This window comes from Giraffa tippelskirchi, chromosome 5 (genome assembly GCF_054371585.1).
Source record: "Giraffa tippelskirchi isolate mGirTip1 chromosome 5, T2T-mGirTip1v1.2.pri, whole genome shotgun sequence".
NCBI lineage: Eukaryota > Metazoa > Chordata > Mammalia > Artiodactyla > Giraffidae > Giraffa > Giraffa tippelskirchi.
In genome coordinates this window covers 189492285-189502595 of record NC_137279.1, presented here as the reverse complement: position 1 = coordinate 189502595, position 10311 = coordinate 189492285, and the positions used below count along the sequence as shown (strand labels likewise).

Here is a 10311-nt window from a genome sequence, read left to right as displayed (position 1 = left end):
GGGCATCTGATTCCACAACTCATTCTCAGTTCTAAGAATCGAAGCTTTCAAAATCGAAGCTTTACATTTTGATGCTTTGCTGTGATTTTCAAAGTAGACTTAAACAAATGCATTTCAAATATCGTTTTTGGAAAAAGTGTGAACTGTAAAGGCAACCCAGAGAATGTAAGAAAATATTTGTATTGAGGCTTTTTTCAGTTGGCGCTCATTATCCAAAAAGAGCTGCTATGAGTATTTGTGTACAGTTTTTTGGCGTGAACATTAATTTTCATTTCTCTGGAATAAATGCCCAGGAGTAAAATTTCTGGGTCTATGAAAATCCCATGTTTGGTTTTATAAGAAATTGCCCCACCATTTTCTGAAGCAGCAGTACCATGTTACGTTCTCGGCAGCGACTGGTGAGGGATGCAGTTTCTCTGCGTCCCCCTCAACACTCGGCGTTGTTGCTCTTTCATTGTAACCCTTCTGACAGGTCCTGCAGAGAAATCTCACTGTCATTTCATTTGCCTTTCCCTGGTGGCTACCGATGCCGAACATCTCTTTTTGTGCTTACTTGTCATCTGGATTCAGACAAATATCTCTTTGTGTTTTTGCCCACTTTCCCTTCTTTTAACTGAATTTGACGAACCAAAAAGCTCTGTGCTGCTTTCAAAGGAATAAGAAACATGTTTCCCTGCCAAAAGAAAACAGGAGACACGCATCCTCAGACATTCATGGAAAGACCTGCAGAAACATCCATGAAAAGCAGCTGAACTTATTAAACAGTCATTGTCAAGAAGAGCATTCCAAAGGCAGAAGCCAAAGCCTCAGTGCTTCCTGCCAGATTTCAGAAAGTTCCAGAAGAATATTTCTGTACGATGCTCTTCAACAAGTTAGCATTTGTTCTTATTTGTGCATGTTCATAGTTGGGCTAACATGTCCTAGAGGCTCCATTAGAATTTCAACCACATTCTTGTACCCAGTGCTGATTCTAATACCTGGTGCTGTGAGCAGCGTGTTAAGATTCTATTTTGGTGGAAAATGGACATTAGGGAGCCCCGGCTTACAATTTTCCAGCCCACAATCGTTTCTTCTCTGCTCTGTGTTGCAGCATTCTGGAAGATACCTGGGCATTCCAGAAAGGAAACATATTGGCATTGCTTTCTTTGAGAGAAACCCCAGGGCTGGGAGCAGGAACTCCTGCAGCCCCCCTGGCAGGGGTAGGGGCTTCACAGTGAACACAGGTCACAGGGCAGCTCATTGCATGGCACCCTCATCCTTAGCATCACTCTTCAGAGCAGCCGCAGAGGTGGAAACCACCCAAGTGTCCAGCAATGGATAAAGGGATAAACAAAATGCAGTCCGTACACGATTCAGGTTTTAAAAGGAAGGGGATCCTGACAGAGGCCACAACACACATGAACCTTGAAGATGTTAAGGTAAGTGAAGCAAGTCAGTCATCAAAGGACAAATCATGTACGATCCCACTTGTGTGAGGGCCCTAGAGGACTCAAAGCCACGGAGACAGCAAGTAGGAGGGTGGTTGCCTAGGGCTGGGGGCAGGAGAATGGGAAGATGGCGTTTGATGGGGACAGAGCTTCAGTTTGGGAAGAGGAAAAATGCTCTTGAGGGGACGGTGGTGATGGTTGCCCAATGACATACGTGCACTTAAAGCCACTGAACTACACGTCTGTGTGTGTGTTAGTCACTCAGTCGTGTCCGACACTTCACAAACTACACGTTTAGAAATGATTAAAACGGCAGATTTCATCTTATGTATATCAGTTCAGTTCAGTCACTCAGTCGTGTCTGACTCTTTGTGACCCCATGAATCGCAGCATGCCAGGCCTCCCTGTCCATCACCAACTCCTGGAGTCCACCCAAACCCATGTCTATCAAGTCAATGATGCCATCCAACCATCTCATCCTCTGTCGTCCCCTTCTCCTGCCTTTAATCTTTCCCAGTATCAGGGTCTTTTCAAATGAGTCAGCTCTTCGTATCAGGTGGCCAAAATATTGGAGTTTCAGCTTCAACCTCAGTCCTTCCAATGAACACCCAGGACTGATTTCCTTTAGGATGGACTGGTTGGATCTCCTTGCAGTCCAAGGGACTCTCAAGAGTCTTCTCCAACGCCACAGTTCAAAAGCATTAATTTTTCTGTGTTCAGCTTTCTTTATAGTCCAACCCTCACATCCATACATGACCACTGGAAAAACTATAGCCTTGACCAGACAGACCTTTGTTGGCAAAGTGATGTCTCTGCCATTTAATATGCTGTCTAGGTTGGTCATAACTTTCCTTCCAAGGAGTAAGCGTCTTTTAATTTCATGGCTGCAGTCACCATCTGCAGTCATTTTGGAGCCCAGAAAAATAAAGTCAGCCACTGTTTCCACTATTTCCCCATCTATCTGCCATGAAGTGATGGGACCGGATGCCATGATCTTAGTTTTCTGAATGTTGAGCTTTAAGCCAACTTTTTCACTCTCCTCTTTCACTTTCATCAAGAGGCTCTTTAGTTCTTCTTCACTTTCTGCCATAAGGGTGGTGTCATCTGCATATCTGAGGTTATAGATATTTCTCCCAGCAATCTTGATTCCAGCTTGTGCTTCCTCCAGCCCAGCGTTTCTCATGATGTACTCTGCATGTAAGTTAAATAAGCAGGGTGACAATATACAGTCTTGATGTACTCCTTTTCCTACTTGGAACCAGTCTGTTGTTCCATGTCCAGTTCTAACTGTTGCTTCCTGACCTTCATACAGGTTTCTCAAGAGGCAGGTCAGGTGGTCTGGCATTCCCATCTCTTTCAGAATTTTCCACAGTTTATTGTGATCCACATAGTCAAAGGCTTTGGCATAGTCAATAAAGCAGAGATAGATGTTTTTCTGGAACTCTCTTGCTTTTTTGATGATCCAGTGGATGTGGGCAATTTATTCCCATGGAATTCCCTGTGGTCCAGTGGTTAGGATTTAGTGCTTTCACTGCTGTGGGCCCAGGTTCAATCCCTGGTCAGGGAACTAGGATCTCACTTATTTATTTTGGAGGGCTCCAAAATCACTGCAGATGGTGACTGCAGCCATGAAATTAAAAGATGCCTGCTCCTTGGAAGAAAAGTTATGACCAACCTAGACAGCATATTAAAAAGCAGAGACATTACTTTGCCAACAAAGGTCCGTCTAGCAAAGGCTATAGTTTTTCCAGTAGTCATATATGCATGTGAGGGTTGGACTATAAAGAAAGCTGAACACAGAAGAATTCATGTTTTTCAGCTGTGGTATTGAGAGTCCCTTGGACTGCAAGGAGATCCAACCAGTCCGTTCTAAAGGAGATGAGTCCTGAATATTCATTGGAAGGACTGATGCTGAAGCTGAAACTCCAATACTTTCACCACTGATGTGAAGAACTGACTCACTGGAAAAGACCCTGATGCTGGGAAGGATTGGGGGCAGGAGGAGAAGGGGATGACAGAGGATGAGATGGTTGGTTGGCATCACTGACTCGATGGACATGAGTTTGAGCAAGCTCTGGGAGTTGGTGATGGACAGGGAGGCCTGGCATTCTGCAGTCCATGGGATCGCAGAGTCGGACAAGACTGAGAGACCGAACTGAACTGATATATTTCCACAATTTTTTAGAAAAGAAAAAGTGGGTTATTTACTTTCAGACTCACATTGATCTCATCTTCCAGGTGACTGTCCACATCTGCTCAGAAGCAGCCTGGTTTTGATTCCACTAACCTGCAGGAAAGAATAACGTGGAACAACCTGGCAACCGGTTCTCATTACCTCAGGAAGCCAAGACTGCTCTCCTGTTTGCCAGCAGCTGTGGCTGGCTTGATTAGACCCACTGGCAACCCTCCTCTGCCCTTCGAAGCAGCAGGAAAAATCAGCTTTAGAGTAGGAATTTAATGGAAATTCGGGTCTTGTTGGCAGATGAGAGATTTGATGAATTTTTCCTTATCTTCCCCATGCTTGATGGACTTTGCCTTGGGGGATTCAAAGCATTAACTTGGTTCAGATATCAAAGGCTTCCAAGCAAGAATGGACCCTGAAGATGATTTAATCCAAGCCCAGCTGGGGAAGGAGACCACACAAGACAGCAGGAAAGGACAGACTCAGGCCACTGCCCTCTGACCTCCATCCAGATTTGGGCTTTTTGTGCTTCTTTTGTCACACCATCTAGACCCCCAGCGAGGGTCTTTATTACCGTCAAAGACCCCTGGGAGGAAACACCTGACTTCTCACCGGTGTCGGGCACGTGCATGCATGCTCAGTCGTGTCTGACTCTTTGTGCCCCCGTGGACTGGAGCCCGCCAGGCTCTTCTGTCCATGGGATTTCCCAGGCAAGAAACACTGGAGTGGGTTGCCATTTCCTCCTCCAGGGAATCTTCCCGACCCAGGGACTGAACCTGAGTCTCCTGTGGCTCCTGCATCGGAGGCAGATTCTTTACCACGGAGCCACTAGGAAGCCCCTATGTGAGCTGTCAGCAAATAGATCCATCGTCCTCTGCAGGCAAGGGGGAGAAAGTCCTGCCCTCACAAAGGTCATGCCCACAGTCACAGGGTCCTGATACTGTACCCTTGGCATGCCACGCTGACACCTCTACTGACGACCATCACATAATCACAACAGGAACAGTGACTGCGTCCCTGCCACGGCCACACACCGTTCACATATCAGTGCTGTGCTCCTCCCATCTGACAGACAAGACAGCTGAGGCACAGAAAAATCAATGAACTGCCAAGGCAGCAGGTGCTGACCCAGACCAGCTGCAAACACTGAGACGGCAAGGGTTCTGAATGTAAACCCCATCTCTCTGTGGTCTCAGCTCTTCCTTCGCAAATGGACATACAGCGTCCTGCAGGCAGTGACCCATCACCATCTCAGGAGTCGCTCCTCCGGCCTCAGCTCCAAGTGCTCCGAGGCCTGGAGTGAGTGGACCAGGCAGTGGGTCAGCTGCTGCCCCCTGCTGGACAGCCTGGGCTCAGCAGCCATTTGCTGGTGGGTGGCGGGAGGGGGCCCGTCCAGGGAGAGAAAGCCACTGTGGGCAGGTCTGTGAGTGGCCATTGCGGAAAGGTCACCTCTCCAGCCCTCTCCCCTCTGCTGCTCCTCCTCCCACCAGGGGATGGATGGGGGAGCTGTGAGCTGGTTTCTCAGCATCGCTAAGTTTCCTCAGCATCGCTAAGACAGCCTCAACCAGCTCCCCTGGGGTGGCCCGCGCTGGTCAAGGAGCCCTAGCTCTCTCCTTTGTCCAGAGGAGGGCTTCCAACTTCACCCCGAGTCGGGTGGGGGCCGAGGGGGCAGCCCTACCACACCCTCAGCCCCGACACACACACACCTCCCTTTAAGTTTGCAGCCTGAAGTATATTCAGTTCAAAGGGGCAAGCCTGTCCATTGACCAAGGCGCTCGACCTCTTGGGACTCCTCGTGGGGGGCTGTCCTGAGCCAGACCTGGGAAGTGAGGCACTCCATGTGAGCTTTAGATGATCAAACAAGCCGCTCGCTTCCACCTTATTTAGACGCAGACTTGTTGTGAGCTGCCGAGCTGTCTTCAAGCTGGTTTCAGACTCCATGGCCTTTAAGCTACACCAAGTTGCCAGCATATCACGCAAAGCTAGTCTGCGGCAGCAAGCCGGAGCTGGTGAGGAAGTTGTTTGTTTTTTTTAATTAAAAATTAATTTTTAATTAATTTGGGGGAGAAGTAAAAATGTTCTACTTCTCAGTTGTGGTGCAGTAACATGATTGAATACACCTGTCAAAACTTAGCGATAGGGGCTTCCCTGGTGGCTCAGTGATGAGGAATCCACCTGCTACTGCAGGGGACACAGGTTCGATCCCTGGTCCGGGAAGATCCCACGTGCCGCAGAGCAGCTAAGCCCGTGCACCACAACTAGAGAAAAACCCACGCAGCAACAAAGACCCAGCAGAGCCAAAAACAAATGTATAAATTAAGTTTATTTTTTAAAACTTAATTATACCTAAAGAAAAGTTGAGTTTTTTAAAAAATATCTCCTGGAAGGCAGTTTCTTCTTTCGTAGGAGGTTGACCAACTCATGCTCCCTGATTATATGTGAACCCCCATATGGAAACCTAGTTGCCTGGCAACACCTTTTGCGATTCACTCCAGTGCTGATTTAGCAAACTTTGTGGGCTCTGTGGGCTTCCCTTGCAGCTCAGCTGGTAAAGAATCTGCTTTACCATATAAATCCATTTACCATTTAAAGAATAGCTGTGTGCTCATTGCCGGCTTCCAGGTAGCAAAGTGCCCCAAAGATGGAATGCACTAGATCAAGGATGACTTCTCAGCTCAAGGCTCCACCCCCAGCTGGCATCTCCCCCCGCCCCACGGCCCTCAAGGGAGCTTTCCCATCAGTCAACCTAGTCTTCCTGCTTTCCTCCTTTCTTCTTACCCGATGCCCGGTCGGTCCTTGACCTCTCTTCCCTGTTATCATTTGCTCCCTGGATAATATCCCACCTGAAGGCCCCAAATATCTTCCAATGCTGAGGACTCCTGCATACATATCTCTTTCCTGGATCTTTTTCTCAGGCTAAAGACGGCGGATGTATCTCCACCTGCCAACTCAACATCCTCCTTGGAAATGCAACGGGCAACTCAAACTTAACAAGTCCAAAATTAAACTCTGATTTCCCCTCCCCCGAAACCTGTTTCTCCCCAGGTCTCCCCCAGCTCAGAGCCTGGGAACACCATCCTTTCATCGCTTAGCCCCCAAAACCATCCTTGGCTCGCTCTTCCTCTCCCTGGCCCATCTCTTCCATCAGGAAATCCTGACTCTTCGGTCTACAAAATATACCCAGATTCCACCTTCCTCTCATTTCATCCATGGCTACTGCCCTGGACCAGTGCATCAGCGTTCACCTGAGTTGCTGTGAAAGCTTTCTCGTTCTACCCTTGTCCCCTGCAGCCTGCCCTGAGCACCGCAGCTCAGGTCGGTCATCCCTCTGCTCCAATAACTTCCCACCTCCCTGAGCAGAAGGTCCAATGTCCTGACAATGACCATTAAGTCCTTATATGACTCAGCCCCAATCTGCATTCAGTCCTCCTCCAGCCTGGTGGCAGCCTGGCTCTTTCCAGACACACCTCATGTGTTCTTCACTCGGGGGCTTTGCACCTGCTGTTCCGTTAGCCTGGGATGCTCTGTGCTCCGATATCTGTCTGACTCTCACCCTCCCTTCCCTCCGTGTTTGCTGACTCTCATCTTTGACCTAGTGCCTGGATGTATAACTAGTTGTCTTATCAACCATCATATAAAGCCTAGAGAGGCGAGATTAGGTGGTTTTACTGTCTCCACTCTCCACCCACCGATGGTGTCAGGGAAGAGAAAAGACACAGAACACAGACTTGTCCAATGTGATAAGTCTCTGTTTCACCTGACCCCCACAGGTGGGTGGTCCCAAACTCAGGGGCGATGACTCCCACTCAGGGAGAGTCGCCCTCAGGGATGGGTGGTGGCGGTCCCTGTAACCCCAGGCCATCTGGCAGGGTCCCAGGAGGGTGAGCCCTCTCTTCTTCCCAGGCACACGTTCTTCCCCCAAGTGACGATGGCATCTGGCTGCCAGAGCAGGCGAGGCGACGGCACGACCAGGGCTTATGGACTCGCCCCGCGGCCCACCCGTCTGCGGGGCGACGACAGCGCTGCAGAGCCACGTGTCTCACACGCCCGGGCTGCTCTGCCACGTCGGTGACACCAACATCCCCTGTTTTCTGTGTCCCTCTTTGGATTCCTCCCAACTTTCCCCTCGGGACAGTCTGAACCCCCCGCAGAGGCTCAACACCGCCGCTCACGTCGTCTGCCAGGTCATACATGGACTCCACCTCCCTGAGTGTCCTGGACGACCTTGCTTGGTGCCTGGAAATTCTTCTTGGTGACTCTGGGCTTCTCCGTTACTCTAGACTCGGAGGTCACCGAACCCTTCCGGACTTTACTCCAGCTGGACCCTGGGGAGGGCTGAGGGTGCCCAACCAAGAAGCGATCAGCGCCGGAGAACGTGGTCCGCGTCCAGCACCGGCGAGCTCCAGGCTGGAAACACGGGCCGGGAGGCCCGGGGAATGGCCTGCTCCTCTGAGTAGAAACGACAACTGATGCTGATTGTTGGCTTGCGGTTGCTTCCCCGCCTCCCTCCTCCCCTCTCACCACCAACGGAGAGGGAGCTTCAAGCCAGAATACATTTGAATGGCAAAATAATTTATGCTTCATTAGGGTGCTGGATTTAAAATTAGAAGTTTCCATGCATAATCACATGGATGGTTTAATCTCATTGTTTTGCCACTCATTAGCGACTCTTCTTAGATGTCTGTGACACTGGAGCCTTCAACCTATTTCTAGGCCACCCCTTCGTCCCCTTTCTATAAACTATACCGAATTCATCTTCCTAAAATGCCACCCTGGTCATTTCGTAAGCTGACTCTAACAAACATTGAAGAGTTGGGCATCAAGTGGCATTGAAGACCTTGCATGCTGACCCATGTGCCCAGCCCACAGCATCACGTCCACTGCTGCTGGCTGAGTCCACATACCTGCTGATCCCTCCACATCCTTTTGCTCACTCTCTTCTCTCCATCTGGGAGGGAACTTTTCTACCTACCCAAACTGCCCATTCTTAAGACTCAACTCAAAAGCCACCTGCCCATGGATTCTCTAGTTACTAAAACAAGAAGTCTTCTCCCTACCACCATCACTGATGCCCAAGCTGATCAAGTTTCTTATTAAATATTCCTATCTAGTTGTCCCTGGAACCAAAGACTTTGTTCTACAAGCCTTTGGAGCCTATGATGGGGGCTCACTAAGATGATTCTTTTGAATTAAGGGTAAATGAAAGACAGGCCATGTCTCTCCTTAACCCTTTGTGATAGATCAGAGAATAGTAAGACATGTGATACGCTCAAAGCACAAAGCTTCCCCTACTGTAGGTGCCTCTAAAATTCTTGGATACTCGATGCCATCCACAAATTTTCTCTCTGCTCCTAGTCAGCTTCCTCACCCATCAGACCACACCATATATTTCTATTATAGTTTTCACTGTGGTATTCAAGCTCTTAACCCTAACCATCTCTCAGCAAATGACTTTGACTCATATTTCAAAGCAAAGACACCATAAGCCCTCCTTCCTTGCTTTTCGGACCTGGGGACAACCTCACCTCTGTCTTTGGGGCATGTTCCTTTCTCCTTGCCTCCAGCATCAGGTGTGTCCCTGCTTCCGCTGGAGACCAGGGCCCCCACCTCACCCTGGTGACCAGCCCATCTGGTCCATCATTTATTCCCCTTTCTGCAATGCTTACGACAGTTCTCTATAGCCTTATACCCCATTGAAAATACCCACGTTCAAACCTCTGCCACCTCACACAGTCGCAGGGACTGGATGGTGAAGTTGATGTGTCAGCTTGACTGGGCCACAAAGTGTTCAGGTACTTGCTTGAACATTATTTCTAGGCATGTCTGTCAGGGTATTTCCAGACAAGATTGGCATTTGAATCGGGAGACTGAGTAAACCTAGTGGCCCTTCCCAACGTGGGTGGGCCTCATCCAATCCATTGAGGATCCAAATATTGGGTTGACCAAAAATCTCTTTCCTGTCTTCTGTAGCATTTTATGGAAAAGCTTGAATGAAACATTAGGTCAACCCAACAGATCAAGAGGGCAAGGAAGGGGATAATTTGTCCTCTCTGCCTGTTTGGTCCTGGGCCTCAGCCTTTTCCTTCCCTTGGACCAGAACCTAAATCACAGGCCCTCCTGGTTCTCAGGCCTTTGGACTCCAACTAGAGCTGGACCACCGGCTGCCCTGGGTCTCCTGCTTACAGAAACAATAGGACCTCTCAACCTCCTTAATCACAGGAGCCAATTGCTTATAATAACTCTAGAGAGCTAGTGTGTGTGTATATTAGTCACTCAGTCATGTCCAACTCTTTGTGACCCCATGGCCTCTAGCCTGCCAGGCTCCTCTGTCCATAGATTCTCCAGGCAAGAATACTGGAGTGGGTTGCCATTTCCTTCTCCAGGGGATTCTCCCCACCCAGAGATCAAACCCTTGTCTTCTGCATTGTGGGCAGATTCTTTACCATCCGAGCCACCAGGGAAGCCCACAGAGCTATTAAAACAATTCAAGTATTTCATGGCAACTGGCCAGGGCGACCTCAGCTTCCTTCTCACAAAACAGATGGTTTTGCCTGTGGGTCTTTGCTGTTTGCAGTCCAGAGCTCAGAGGTCTTCTCCTTTTAACAGGAGGCCCCTGTTAGTGTTTTTGCCTAATTGACTTTGTTTTGGATGTATTGGTTCATTTAGTCCTTTCATAGTTGAGTCTTGCTGACTGGAAAACTA

The 10311-nt window shown here is 49.0% G+C and overlaps 1 non-coding gene across 1 annotated transcript; it reads left to right on the top strand.

The window, feature by feature from the left end:
• The first annotated feature begins 2921 nt into the window (after positions 1–2921).
• Positions 2922–2995, top strand: TRNAE-UUC (transfer RNA glutamic acid (anticodon UUC)). Its single transcript has one exon. It is a non-coding gene; the product is annotated as a tRNA-Glu (tRNA).
• Positions 2996–10311: the final 7316 nt, after the last annotated feature.